General features: G+C 37.9%; 1 protein-coding gene across 1 annotated transcript in view; it reads right to left on the bottom strand.

Moving 5' to 3' along the window:
* Positions 1-15,466, bottom strand: part of cntfr (ciliary neurotrophic factor receptor) — a 421,815-nt gene that overhangs the window by 330,929 nt on the left and 75,420 nt on the right. The window contains exon 2 of the mRNA XM_059357864.1: positions 10,549-10,589. The gene's annotated coding sequence lies outside the window, so the exon portion shown is untranslated. The remainder of the gene's footprint in view (positions 1-10,548; positions 10,590-15,466) is intronic.

The raw sequence follows: 15,466 nt of genomic DNA, 5'->3' as shown, positions 1-15,466 counted from the left end.
GGTTGGAGTGTAGACATCCAAGTCTCAGTAAACATATTTACCATGTGTTCCTGCATGTTCAAATAGAAACACTGAATTATGAATGAAAAAAGCGAAAACGAAGGACATTTTCACTATAATTTTAGTTAGTTTTAGTTTGTTTTGTAACCACACAATACAGTTTCAGTTAGTTATTGGTTTTTTTTAAAACTCTAGTTTTTATTTTTATTTCAGTTAACGAAAATGTTTTTTCAATTCTAGTTTTCGTTATTTCGTTCGTTTTCGTTAACTATAATAACCAACCTGGTCTCACAGAAATCCGTGAAATAGCCACGGATTTCGCTTAACTCAAAATCCGTGGAATAGCCATGGAATCGCTCAAATTTCCGTGAAACTGACACGGATTTCGCTACAATGTTAAAGTTAAAGACAGTCATATCCCGTGGCTATTCCATGGATATTTGTTCCTATTGGTTTGTTCCAAGTCACGTGACTTTCACGGTTCCTGCAGTCAGAACAAAAAACATGGCGGACAGTTCTCTCATTTTTAATGAAAAAATTAATATTTTGACTTTGTTTCTGCATAAAAATGGATTTTGATCACATTTCTAGCGAGAAATATATGTTTTATTTTCTAAATATTCACTCAGTGAATGTTCATAATCACTTTGTGGTGAAGATCTCGCCAGAAAAATATGACTGTCATTAACTTGCATTGTAGCGAAATCCGTGTCAGTTTCACGGAAATTTGAGCGATTCCGTGGCTATTCCACGGATTTTGAGTTAAGCGAAATCCGTGGCTATTTCACGGATTTCTGTGAGACCAGGTTGGTTATTATAGTTAACGAAAACGAACGAAATAACGAAAACTAGAATTGAAAAAACATTTTCGTTAACTGAAATAAAAATAAAAACTAGAGTTTTAAAAAAAAACGATAACTAACTGAAACTGTATTGTGTGGTTACAAAACTAACTAAAATTATAGTGAAAATGACCTTCGTTTTCGCTTTTTTCATTCATAATTCAGTGTTTCTATTTGAACATGCAGGAACACATGGTAAATATGTTTACTGAGACTTGGATGTCTACACTCCAACCAAAATTCAAAACACCCTGAACTGTAAGAGTTAATAACCTTATTGGGGCTGAGATGGATAAACCAACGGAAATAAAGGCAAAATTTATTATGATCTCTTTGAATCTCGCACCCAACAAATACCCCATTACAAAAAAACTAAAACTAACACTAAAACTAATAAAAACTAAACTAAAACTAAGCATTTTCAAAAAATAAAAACTAAACTAAAACTAGAAACCTCACTCTAAAAACGAACTAAAACTAACTGAATTTGAAAACAAAAATTCACAACGAAGTTAAAACTAAAACTAATGAAAAATCCCCATTACAAAAAAACTAAAACGGATTTCTGTGAGACCATGTTGATAATAACCTTGCTACACACACACACACACGCATAGACATTAGAGTGCACATGCATTGACCTCCAGCAGTAACCAGGGCCATCCCAGGGAGCCCATGCAGCTCACACATCTTGGCTAATCCCTATCAATGGGCACACATGCGCACGCTCACAATGTTTGCTGGAAAGATAGGCTCAAGTTTCCCCAGACTGCAGATGTCAATGTGACCCTCGCCATGCTAACATGGGTGTGGAATAGCAAGCAGCTTGTCACCGAGCATCCAGTGTCTTGTCAGAAACACGAGGCCGCTGCAGGCCAGCGCGCGCTCACTCCCGCCTTGTCAACATGCACAGTCGATAGAGTCGGCCTTAATTCTATTCCTTGCCTTACTATTCCCTGGTTGACAGTGCTTAAGACCACAGTGGCACAGTACTCTTGCTTGTCAGCGATGGTGTCTTACAGAGCAGACACAATGTCTTCAGAGCTGTCTAACAGCAGCAAACCAAACAGGGCTGGAAGAAAATAACGTCTTGTCAGCGCGATCGGGACACGACTGGGTTAATACGATTCCTCGGCTTTATCCCTTGTCAGCAATTCTAGGTCACGGAGATGGCAACCGGCGCTGATCTTAATATCGCCTTGTCAATGTGCATCGCTACATGTGGACTGTCGACAAAAGCCTGGAATCATGCACGAGACGGAGAGAGATAGCAAAATGATGCCTTGTCTGCACGCTCAGGACGACTCTGGTGTTGTAATATTCCTTATCGCTGCCGTGTCACAGATGGTAACCGGTGATACTGTTGCCTCGCCTCAATCTGGACCATCAGTGGGGGAAAACATTGTCGTTTAGAAAATGTAATATTGTCCTAAAGAAATATAAAGCTGCAACGGCCGTGAAGGGAAAAAATGTATTGGATGGGCATGTTGTAGGGCTGGGCGATATATCGATAAAAAAATATCTCAATATATTTTTAAATGTGATATGGATGCTGGGAATGTTTTTTATTTATCTCTGCTTAAGTGAACATATTATTAGACTTTTATTTAGCAGTGGGTGACCTATTTGTGTTTTTGTTTTGTTCTGTGTATTTGTTGTTCGCTTCCATTTTTATTTATTTAATTAATTATTTATTTATTCTATTTCATTTTTATCTTCTTACTATTAGTTATTCCTTGTCTGATTTCATTTTATTTTATGTATTATTTTTATTATTATTATTATTTTTTTTTTTACTTGTTACACTTGACACTGTTTTGACTCTCGTAATGTCATCTCTTGATTTTGTTATGTCACTGAAAAATCAATAAACAAATGTTTATAAAAAAAAAAAAGTTTTTCATGTTGCTCCTCTATCCTCTTGTTCTGCTGTATTTCTTCCAGTCCTGTCCACCCCTTTGTCATATTGTATGTATGTTTACATATATGTTTGGACGGGTTGATGGTCATTTTGTTGTCCTAGTACTTGTTACTCTGTTCTATGACAATAAAGTTGAATCTCATCTCATCTCATAATCGATATAGTTCAAATTTGTGCTGTTGCCCTATTGGTTCTGTTATATTTGGATAATTATAATGCTGTGTAGAGTAAATATGACTTTCCACCTTGCTGGTGATTTTGTAATATTTTTCTCATAGATGTTCATGGTCACAGTTTGGGTTTTCAGCTGTCATGTTTAGACTTGGTAACTCTTAGCTACACACCGATGAGGACAACACACATTTTCTATACATATTCCTGCCAGAAATATGTTATTCTGAGACCAGATCTGCATCATTTTACCTGTGACCAAAAATAAAGGCTGGTATTGGGCTTCCAATCTATGAACCAGAGTGATTTTTACAATTCCAATTCCTGAAGACTTCTCTCTTCCAGTTTCTCTCGTGGGTGGCTGAAATTGTCTGATTAGCAACCTCTTTTTTGTTGTTTTTTTCTCTCTCATGCATTCTCTTCTTCTTCTACTGGTAACTGACATTTAGATTAGCCCAAGCAATACACTACACTGCCATCTCTGACGAATGTACGTTTATGCAGCTTTGTTTGTTCGTTCTAAATCAGTTGATGGAAACGTCCTTAATTTGCATTTTCTTGAGTGAACATTTCAAAATTTACCTTAAGAATTCACTTCAGCTTAAATGGGAACACGGCTGCTGTTCAGTTGATCGCCTTTTATTGTTGTCATATCCCTTTCGCACATGCATCAGCATTATGGTGATATGCCAGAAGTCCTAAATTGACATTTTGTCCCATTTAAAGCAACATTTTTCATGATACACTTTAAAGATCTTGGATGAAGGATTCCAGTCATTGGATGTCTTAATCTTTAGTCGTCAGAGTGACACGCTAAGCACCTGCCCTTGAACAACATCTGAGAAACACAGACTTTTAATTTAAAACTGCTTCATTCAGCTATTTTTACCGCTTTTTTTTTTAAATCTCTAAAAACACATCCTGATTTTTGACTTAATGAGTGAACATGGAGAGCTCTCAGGTAATATTGAATCCATTAGGGCAGAACAGGCTCTTAGGTGACACACACTGAAACACTGATGATTACATACACACACACTTTTGCAGGAGAAACGGCACGGAGGCTTGAATGACTGATGCAAACAAGCACACACACGCACACACACACACACACGCACACACACACACACACACACACACACACACACACACACACACACACACACACACACACACACACACACACAAAGAGAGGACAAAAACAACTTGTCATCATTGTAAAAACTGAAAGTCAATTTCAAAGTCAATTTATGCCAAACTACATTTGCAAAATAAATCAGGCACCGGTAGAGGGTACATTGTGGACAAATCAATGTTGATATGATGGAAAATAACCCAGTGTGTGTGTGTGTGTGTGTGTGTGTGTGTGTGTGTGTGTGTGTGTATAGGTGATTCTGGCGACAAGGCGACCCCGAAAGGATCAAAACAGACAGTGTCACATTACGGAGCGACCCCACACACACAGACACACACAGACACACTCTGAGCCAGGAGATTCATGCTCCTGCTCCAGTGTAGATGTCTACTGAGCAATTTGCTGACATGCATGCCGGCGGGAGCGGCTGCAGGAGTGAAAAGAGGGAGATGAAAGAAAGGCTGGCCTCTTCATGGACCTTATTACATGTGCTCCACTTCAAGGCGGGTCCTTTGAATGCAACGTGGATAAGTGTTGGGGTTAAATCGACTCGTAGACTCGGCTGCATTATGTGACAGGCTGTCTGTTGTGTTGGGTTCAAAGCTGCAAAACCACTTTACGTCGTGGCGTTGTGAGTTGGAAAATATCAAATGAAATGCATTCAGTGAGTGGGGAAAATGTCAAGAAACCAATCAGGCTCTTTTATGCGGACCTCTTTGGTTTGTTGTCTCCCCGCCACCTCAGAGAGAAACTGAGAAGGTGTTCTGCTTTAGGGTTGTGTAAAACACCAGTGCAAGTTATATTACCCACACTGTCCTCCTCATGGCAACAGATAATGTAACCAGGAGTAATGTGCAAATAAATAGAGTTGAATTAGGAGGCCTGGAATCACAGAGTAACTCGCTAAACAAGACTATCAATATATTCAGCCCACAACAGTATTAGTGCAATACATGATATACAGGAGCATCTCAATACATTAGAATATGATGGAAAATTCTATTTCCAGTAGTTCAAGTCAAACAGCCCCAACCAAGTATTGAGTCATATAGATTGAACCTGGTCTCACAGGAATCCGTGAAATAGCCACGGATTTGCTTAACTCAAAATCCGTGGAATAGCCACGGAATAACTCAAATTTCCGTGAAACAGTTCTCTCATTTTTAGTGAAAAAATCAATACTTTGACTTAGTTTCTGCATAAAAATGGATTTTGATCACATTTCTAGCGAGAAATATATGTTTTATTTTCTAAATATTCACTCAGTGAATGTACATAATCACTTTGTATGTTGGAATAGCCACGGGATATGACTGTCATTAACTTGCATTGTAGCAAAATCCATGTCAGTTTCACAGAAATTTGATTATAGATTTATAGATTACATACTTTTCAGAGGCCAACATTTCCAGATTAAACATACTTTTTAAAATTGGTATTTTGTAATATTAAACATTTTTGAGACACTGAATTTTAGGTCTTCAATAAATGTAAGCCATAATCATAATTAGAAGAAAATAATAAATTAAGACATGAAATGTTTCATTCTGTGTGTAATGGATCTATATAATATGTTATTTCCACTTTTTGAATAAATTACTGACATAAATAAACTTTTCTATCATATTCTAATTTATGGAGATGCACCTGTATTGCAGTAAAATCAGGACTTTTACAGAACTTCACATCAAAACAGGTGGAACATGTGATGATGAATGTGATGGGGTGGAGGACAGCTTGACATTCAAACTTTAAAAAGGTTCTGCGCTCTATTCCAGACCATCTCCTGTCATTAGAAGAACATATATTACTTTGCATACCCACGCTTCTGATTTAATGACGACCTTTAAAGGCTCAATGTAATTGTGTTTCTATGGCGAGCAGTGTAGAAAAAAAATTATTAAAAATGAAATGTGGACTTTAATGTGATGTCCGTCTGATTCTCATTGCAGTTGTGAACCTGAAAATTCTTGGTCACCAAACTCTATTCAGTTCCTGTTTGTGCCACATTTGAAGAAATTCCCTCAAAGCGTTCCTGAGATAATCACGCTCACAAGAATGGGACGGATGGACAATCTGAAAACATAATGCCCCTGCCTGTTGCTGGTGTAGAAGTCTGAAAAAAAATCTAACAATGTTCATTACCAGAAGAGGACAAAATAAATGATGCAGGAAGACTTAACCCATTTAGGCCTAAAACGGCTGGAAAAAATGCCTGGGAAACCTCTAAAACCTTTCAAATAACCCCCTAAAACCTGAAGTTTTTCTGTAAATTCAACAGAAGTGTCAACTCTTCCTACTAATAATAGATTTTTTCAGATAGAAATGAAATTCAAAAAGTATTTGAGAGCTTATAGCTGTTATATCTGAGCTCCATCCGCTATAGTCGTCTTCCGCCATGATTTCAAAGTTCTGGAAAAGTCCCATGATGCATTGCGACACTCCCACATGTATTCTCATTTTGTGTCTTTTTGTGTCTTTTTTTTGGTAATTTGTGTCTTTTTTGGTCATTTTGTGTCTTTTTTGGTCATTTTGTGTCTTTTTTTGGTGATAATTTCAAAGTTCTGGAAAAGTCCCATGATGCATTGCGACACTCCCACATGTATTCTGATGCATTTCATTGGCCAAAAGACCGAAAATAGGTGGAAAAAACTACAAATACTACAAAACGACGTATCCACTTTCTCGGTTTTAATGGTAGAAATGCGGTGATGCTTTCCCGCCTTAAAAAGGTTAAAGGTAAATGTTACCACCAGGTCACTGTACCTTCCTTTGTGTCCTTAAAAATCAACAAAAATCTTCTCAAAAAGAAATAAAGATCTCAAAATCCCACTCTCATCTCTCCGTGTAACAGACAGAAAGAAGTGACTCCTGAGTCTTCCCTCTTCCCATAGCATGTGTCTTGTGTTTCTAAATCTCAGCTCTTTGTTTATCATGATTATGCGACATGACATATGCCTTGCTGCGAGCCAAACGTCCCGACGGGGAGAATGAATTCTTGAACTTAAACTCGATTACAGTTCGGGGGGGCGGGGGTGGGGGGGGGAGCATCCCGGAGTAATTACAGTGCATTACACCTGCTTGTCAGCAGTAGCCTGAAGCTACTGCGGGCGCGTGTCCTCGGTTCAAATCCCCGAACTGGCATGGGGGGAAAATGTGGCTGGGGAAAGCAAATGAGTAATGCTCTCTCTCCTGCAGCAGCTACAGTGGAGCTGCCCTGCAGCCAGGCCCTTAACCCTGGTTTCCTCTGCTGCAGCTGCTGAGTGAGCAACAATTTGCATTTGCTAATTCTGTATGCAAATATCATCTGTCATTCTTGTATAAAAATAAATCCCTCAGACCCTTTTTTTTCTCTCTTTTGAGTGGCATTAAACTTTAGCTGCAGGTCTGTGTGAGTTAATAAAAGTGTGTATACAGACTATTAGTGTTCAAAGCTTGCGGCAGCCATGGACTTCCCTCTATGTAACCTTAGAGTCCTGAGCTGTCACTATGAATGCATGGCACTGGCCTTCATGGAATCTGGATATCTGTCTACGTGTGTGTCCGCTCCGTCTGCGTATTTCCTGTACCAGTGTATGTGTGTGCTGTGTGTGTGTGTGTGTGTTCTTGTACTTCCTACATAGTGAGGACCAGAACATGTTTTTAACCAACAGAGTGAGGACATTTCGGGCCGGTCCTCACTTCTTTAAAGGCTTTTTTTTAGATTTCAGACTTTGTTTTAAGGGTTAAAGGTTACATGATAATGATAATTAACTGAAACTGTATTGTGTGGTTACAAAACTAACTAAAATTATAGTGAAAATGTCCTTTGTTTTCGTCTTTGTCAGCTTTTTTCCATACATAATGAAGATGGATCAGACAAAGGAAATAAAGGCAAAATTTACTGTGACCTCTTTTAATCTCCCAGCCAACAAATACCCCATTACAAAAAACTACAACTAACACTAAAACTAAGAAATACTAAACAAAAACTAGCAAACTCACTCCAAAAATTCATTAAAACTAACTGAAATTGAAAACAAAAATTCACAAAACTATAATAACCTTGCAAGGGAATTCAGTATTACAATGAGGGCCTTCACAAAGATAGAAGTACAAGAATGTGTGTGTGTGTGTGTGTGTGTGTGTGTGTGTGTGTGTGTTCTTGTACATCCTACATAGTGAGGACCAGAACACGTTTTTAACCAACAGAGTGAGGACATTTTTGCAAAGTGAGGACGTTTCGGCTGGTCCTCACTTCTTTAAAGGCTTTTTTGAGATTTCAGTGAAAATGTCCTTCATTTTCGTCTTTGTCAACTTTTTTCATACATAATGAAGATGGATAAGACAAACGAAATAAAAACTAACACAAAAACTAATAAAAACTAAACAAAAACTAAAGCATTTCAAAAAAATAAATACTAAACTAAAACTAGCAAACTCACTCTAAAAACTCATTAAAACTAACTGAATTTGAAAACAAAAAATCACATCAAAATAAAAACTAAAACTAATGAAAAATCCAAAACTATTATAACCTTGCAAGGGAATTCACTGTTCCAATGAGGGTCCTCACAACGATAGAAGTACAAGAATGTGTGTGTGTGTGTGTCTCCTGCGTGCCCACATTTCTGAAGTCTCCCTATCTGAACCGCCGACATGTGTGTGTGTCGCTGGCATTTCTGGACAGAGGAACTCTATCCGCCTCCGTGGAGTCCTTTCAACGCCCGCCACCGCACACACACACACACACATCACACATCCGACTGCTGACACTTGCATGTCACCACGGCAACCAGATACAGCCCGAGACATGTTAGTGACAGAGAAGCAGGGACCACCATACTGGCGGGCCAGAGGTTCTCATCACGGGGTTTAAGAACAGCTGCTGGGATCACTTGTTGAATCCAAACCGACAGTATTCATCAAGTAAAAAGCAGAATATTAGGAATCTCAGCGCTGATTTTAAAGGGCTGGAGTTTGATCTCATACACAGACGGCCTTGTTCTCACATGTGCCAAACAGGTTCACAGTATTTCTGAAGGCTTTTCACACATGTGGCTCCCATTGTTGGTTTGACGGCGTACAGAGTGCTCGGCACTGAAAGCATCATCTTCAAAGTGTTGTGAGGGAGACTGGACACATTTACAAGTTGATTCAGATTCAACGCTTATACGCTTGAGCAGGAAAACAAAGGACGAGAGCAACGTTTATGTCTGTTTGTACGGAGAAAGAAATGTATTTCACGCACCCCTGGCTTGTGAAACTTGCTCAGCACAAGGAAGAAAAGCAGCGTGTGAAGTTTAAATCAGGGTTCAGTGGTCAAATTCAAGCACTTTGCAAGGACTTTAAAGGTCCATTTTCAAGCTTTTTTGTGTCTTTTTTTAATAATCTTGTGTCTTTTTTAGTAATTCTGTGTCTTATTTTGGTAATTTTGTGTCTTTTTTTAGTAATTTTGTGTCTTTTTGTAATAATTGTGTCTTTTTTTGGTCATTTTGTGTCTTTTTTTGGTCATTTTGTGTCGTTTTATAATAATTGTGTCTCTTTTTTTAGTAATTTTGTGTCTTTTTTTAGTAATTTTGTGTCTTTTTTTGGTAATTTTGTGTCTTTTTTAAGTCATTTTGTTTTTTTCTGTCATTTTGTGTCTTTTTTTGGTAATTTTGTGTCTTTTTTTAGTAATTCTGTGTCTTTTTTTGGTCATTTTTTCTTTTTTGGGTCATTTTGATACTGCCTCCAGCGCTCCCCAGGTAATTTGAGTTTGAGACCCCTGCTGTAAAGAGATATTCTCCTTAAATTGTCATCATTCCCGCTCCTCAAGCACTTTGCAAGGACTTTCAAGGTCCATTTTCAAGCTTTTCCAGTACCTTTCAACGGTTGTAAATGTCATGTTTGAGATGAGTACTTCCATACTAAAAGGGGTAATTTCACTTTACCATACAAACCGGCAATGGTATTACACTTTTAACAATTAAAAGTAGTTTGGGAATCTAGGGGCTAGGAGCAAAAGGAAGCTCACAAAAATCATCAACCAGCAGCTGGTGGAACTAAACACGACCCAAACTAGGAGGAAAGACCCACAAATACTTCAGGAGCCCTCACATCCACTAGGAACTAGAAAAACTCCCTTCAGTAAGAAGATACAGGGGAGAGCAACAAGAAACATCTCAGAAACAAGAAGACGCAGGAGGAGCGCTCTTCATTTCAGATAGGCTATAGGCTGTTCACTTTAAAGATATTTTTCCATTGAAAATGCGGTTATCTATAGTCAGATTGCAAGAGAAATACAGTAAGAATTCCAAGCATTTACAAGAACTTAATCCAAAATCCAAGCACCTTTCAAACCTTGAAATTCAACATTAAAATTCAAGCATTTTCAAGAACGTCAAGCACCCGTACCAACCCTGTTAAATTCAACTCGGTACACATGGAGAAGCAGCTAAACAGTTGAGTTTCTGTGTGTTCAGACTGGGAGCAAAGAGGGAGTAGAGGTCGTATCTTACCTTGGACAGGACGAAACGTCAGCACGATCCTCCTCTTCACCCTGTCAGAGAAAAACAACAAACAGTTGGTCACTACATCTGCAGAAAATGTGCAGAAAAGGATTTGAGTTTCAAAAAAATCACAAGTCAGCCAAAACAGAGGTTTTAGTTTTGCCAAAGTAGCCATTTCTGTGCTTCTGCCACAAAGGTCCCCTGAAGGAAGCTCCAGGCTGATTCTGAGGGTACGCCTGTCATGTCCGGTCAAGTTTTCCAACATAATGGAAAAATCATCCAGTATTTACTTTATTTGGCAAAGAGATATGAATGGGTGTTTTTAAAGAGGGATAATACCCTGCAAAACATCTTAGAAACCCCTGAATGTACACTCGAATACTGTAAAGCATGGGTCTCAAACTCGCGGCCCGCAGGCCAATTGCGGCCCTCATGATGATATTTTGTGGCCCCCACCTTGATATTAAAGTTTAATGTGAGTTTTATATGAATGGCACTTTACCGTGTTGAGTGTGGAAGGTCCCTTTAATTACTTTTTTTGGTAATTTTTTTTTTTTTTTATAATTTTGTGTCTTTTTTGGTAATTCTGTGTCTTTTTTTGGTCATTGTGTATTGTTTAAATAATTTTGAGGGTTTTTTTGTCATCTTGTGTATTTTTTTGGTCATTTTGTGTCTTTTTGTAATCATTTTGTGTCTTTTTTTGGTCATTTTGTGTCTTTTTGTGGTCATTTTGTGTCTTTTTGTGATAATTTTGTGTCTTTTTGTGATAATTTTGTGTCTTTTTGTGATCATTTTGTGTCTTTTTGTGATAATTTTGTGTTTTTTTTTAGTAATTTTGTGTATTTTCCTGGTAATTATGTGTCTTTTTGGGTCAATTTGTGTCTTTTTTAAATAATTGTCTTTTTAGCTATTATGTGTCTTTTTTTGGTCATTTTTGTCTTTAAGTAATTTAGTTTTTTTCCTGTCATTTTGTGTCTTTTTTTGGTCATTTCGTGTCTTTTCTAGTAATTTTGTGTCTTTTTTTGGTCATTTTGGCCTCCAGCGGCCCCCAGGTAATTTCAGTTTGAGACCCCTGCTGTAAAGAGATTTTCTCCTTAAGTTGTCGTCATTCCCGCTTCTCAATGCAATCCATCATCACATCTACATGTCTTCAATGATTTCTCTCCTTCTACTACCTCCACCTTCCTATTTCTCCATTCTATAATGCTTTATTTTCCAGTCAGAATCTAAACCCATGCAGCCCATAGGCAGTGTGGTGCAGCCTTATCTACTGTGTGCATTCGTTCCTCCCCTTCCTCCATCGCTCCTTCTCTCCATCTGGTTTCCATTCTCCCCACCTGCCCATCAGTCTGCAGCCAGCGACAGGTGAGCCTATTACACGCCTCTCACTCCGTCTCCCACACACACACTCATACGTACACGCACCAAGCCACACTGGCTCTGCTTCATGGTAACTTAGCGTAGCCACGCACATCAGCCAGATCTGCTGTGCTGTAAAACGGCTGTTACCACAACCACGTCACGCTCCTGATGAAGCAGTCTAGTGTCGCACATAAAAGCCCCGAAAAAACTCCAATAGTGTAGAAGGGAAGGGAATAAAATGTGATAGGTACGACTGGATGAAGTCTGGGATTGGACTATTTAATGTGACATTTAAATGTCGGGTTTAATTGAGTCAGCTTTTACAATGATTTGATGATGATCCAATAACTCAAAATATTCTGAATGTATGTCCATGTGCAGTCAAACACAATTCACTGCTAATATATTTGTTCCATACAGTAAAACCTCAAAGTGACAGGAATATATCTGTGGTGGATTCAGAGGGTGGGGAGTCAAAATACTCCTGCAGACATATATATGTGTGAATGTAAGTCCAATACAACAAACCTGTATTCTCTATTCCATTTCGAGGGAAATATACATATATATATATATATTTTTTTTTACACGATTCCAAGTCACACTATTAAACACTAGAGGTCCCATGATATGATTTTATCCCAATACTTGAGTCATGACATGAAATGATTGTGATTTAACTGTTTAACTGCATTTTGTGTCCACTAAATTGAATTCAATCAAGATTTGTTTTGTCAAATAAGAGAAAATTCTCAGTCTGTTCATCTCACTTCAGTCTTTTTATTTCTCCACAATGAGAGTCAAAGCCCAGACTGACCAACAAAGTATCCAGACAAACTGAACTGAACTGATATCAAACATGTTGGACGAAAACAACTGCAGCATTTTATCAAACTTTCCTCAACTTAAAGCTTCACTGTTTGAATTTTTTTTGAATGAAACATGAAAAAAGCCAAATTTTGCAGCGTTATTTCAACAACTTCCCAACACATGAGGTGGTGCCTATAGATTCCTTAGATCTTCTAGTTTCATATGATACCAGTATCTCAAGTTTACTCCTAAAAGTGAAAAAAAAAATGCGAAAATACTGACAGCCGCCAGCTAAATATCACCACACAAAATAACGTGATACAAACAGACCCAGACCCAGACTCAGACCCAAACAGACCCAGACCCAGACTCAGACCCAGACCCAAACAGACCCAGTCTCAGACCCAAACAGACCAAGACCCAGACTCAGACCCAGACCCAAACAGACCCAGACCCAGACTCAGACCCAAAGACTCAGACCCAAACAGACCCAGATCCAGACTTAGACCCAAACAGACCCAGACAGACCCAGACTCAGACTCAGACCCAAAGACCCAGACCCAAACAGACCCAGACCTAGTTTCCCAGGCCAAAACGCAATTTGTGTGTGGACACACAAGATGAAAAAATCTTAGATTCAGAAGATAAATTAGAAAAGATTCAGTGTGTTTATCTTGTTTTTAGACACACCTTTTTCACAGTGGACAAAATGCCAAAACATGTAGGAAAAAAAAAAAAAAAAAAAAAAAAAAATATATATATATATATATATATATATATATATATATATATATGGACAAGCAGTCATTTAATATTGCTATTACATTATGTCTCCTTAAAAAAATCAGTAAATAAACTAATAAAACAACAAATATACAGCAGTGTTTAGGTTGAGAGCAGGTAAACTGCTTGTATTATATGTTCAATTTGTGAATTTTGTCTCCATTAAAACAAAGCCAGGATTCATGAATTCATTCTGTTCAATTACTTGTGATAGAATGACATTTCCTGAATGTATCGCTAGGAAGAAATGATTCTGTGGCCCTCTAAAGGTCTCGGTTGAGAGCCAACAAGATAACGATAATGTACTCCGGCCTTAAAAAGTGATGATCAACGCACCAGCACACAACTCAGCCGATGCATTAACTACAGAGAGCATCAGGAGCCAGAAAGAGTATAAATAGTTTTCCTTAACTCTATGGAGTCTTGGGATATTTTGTCCATTTTAAATCATTTTCATCCTGCCTGTATACACCACTTAAAAATGTTTAAATGCCATGTTAATATATATTTTTTCTCAGCACAACCTCACCTATATGACCTAATAATAATAATTGATTTTTTATGACTTACTGGATCAACATTTTGAACCAAAAGGAAACAAAGAAAAAACATTTTAGTTATTTTATGGGTTTTTTTGTCATTTTGTGTCTTTTTTTAGTCATTTTGTGTCTTTTGTTGTGTCTTTTTTTAGTTATTTTGTGTCTTTTTTTTGGTCATTTTGTGTCTTTTTCTGTGTGTTTTTGGTCATTTTGTCTTCTCATTTTGTGTCTTTTATTGGTCATTTTGTCTTTTTTTAGTCATTTTGTGTCTTTTTTTTAGTCATTTTGTGTCTTTTTTGGTCATTTTGTGTCTTTTTTTAGTCCTTTAGTCCAACATAAAATATGATTTTGAATCTTTTTTTTAACTTTCAAAACACTATCATGCTCAATAAAGAATTTTAAATGTTGCAAATGTGAACAAAGGTTGCAAATCTAACATATGAGAGGGTTCCATCCAGTTCTATCATTTTATACTAAATCTATTTGAGCTTGTCTCCAGTTTTACTTGGTATATCATCATCAAACTGAAGCTGGCCTCATGGAGTTTACAGCCAGAACTTTAGAGGTAAATTTACAGTAGGGCTCCACGCTGCTTTGTTTTCTAGTCTGGATGTCATGAAGAAGTCTGGATTTGGAGCTTTTGGAGACTCCAGAGGGTTAAAATATGTTCCAATAATGTTTTGGCCTTATGGTGTAAATCCTGCCAGCCATGAATTGTTGAGTCATCCTTTTCTCACCAGGTTTCACTTGTGCACTTGCATGATCTGCAGAGGCTATACTAAAGTTTTTCAGCACTGTTTTGCCACTTTGAGTTCAGTAAAAAATACTTTTCAGATATCCTGTCTGCTTAGATTTTCTACCAGAGATAAGCCTGACCTCGGTATCACAGTTAGAGATTTTGCTTGTTTTCTATTGTGCTTCAGTTCTTATGTAGAGTCAAGGCAGCCCGTCTCAGTTTCTCTAGAGGCATCAGTGGCTGAAAGGCTATTTATTTATTTCCAGAAGCCTGCCTGCCTGCCCGCTTGGCTGGAGGAGAGAGAGAGACAAGAGAAGCTAGAAGTGGGAGAGATTTGCTGATGCTGCTGTGCAGCAACATTGCAGAACGTGCTATCATGTGAAACATCACCTTTTATGCCTTCTCGCTCGCCCTCTTCTTGTTTGTCCCTCGTCTATCTGCCTCTCTCCCTGTCTCAGTCTGCCTCGCTCTTTTTGTCTGTTTGCTTCAGTCTTTCTCAGCATCTCCACACACACACATTCTTGTACTTCTATCTTTGTGAGGACCCTCATTGGAACGGTGAATTCCCTTGCAAGGTAACAATTGTTTTGGATTTTTCCTGTCACTTTGTTGTGGATTTTTCTTTTCAAATTCAGTTAGTTTTAATGAGTTTTTAGAGTGAGTTTGCTAGTTTTAGTTTAGTATTAGTTTTTTAATG

Source organism: Centropristis striata, chromosome 19 (assembly GCF_030273125.1).
Source record: "Centropristis striata isolate RG_2023a ecotype Rhode Island chromosome 19, C.striata_1.0, whole genome shotgun sequence".
Lineage (NCBI taxonomy): Eukaryota > Metazoa > Chordata > Actinopteri > Perciformes > Serranidae > Centropristis > Centropristis striata.
The sequence above is the reverse complement of the archived record's forward strand: the minus strand, read 5'-3'. Positions and strand labels throughout refer to the sequence as shown.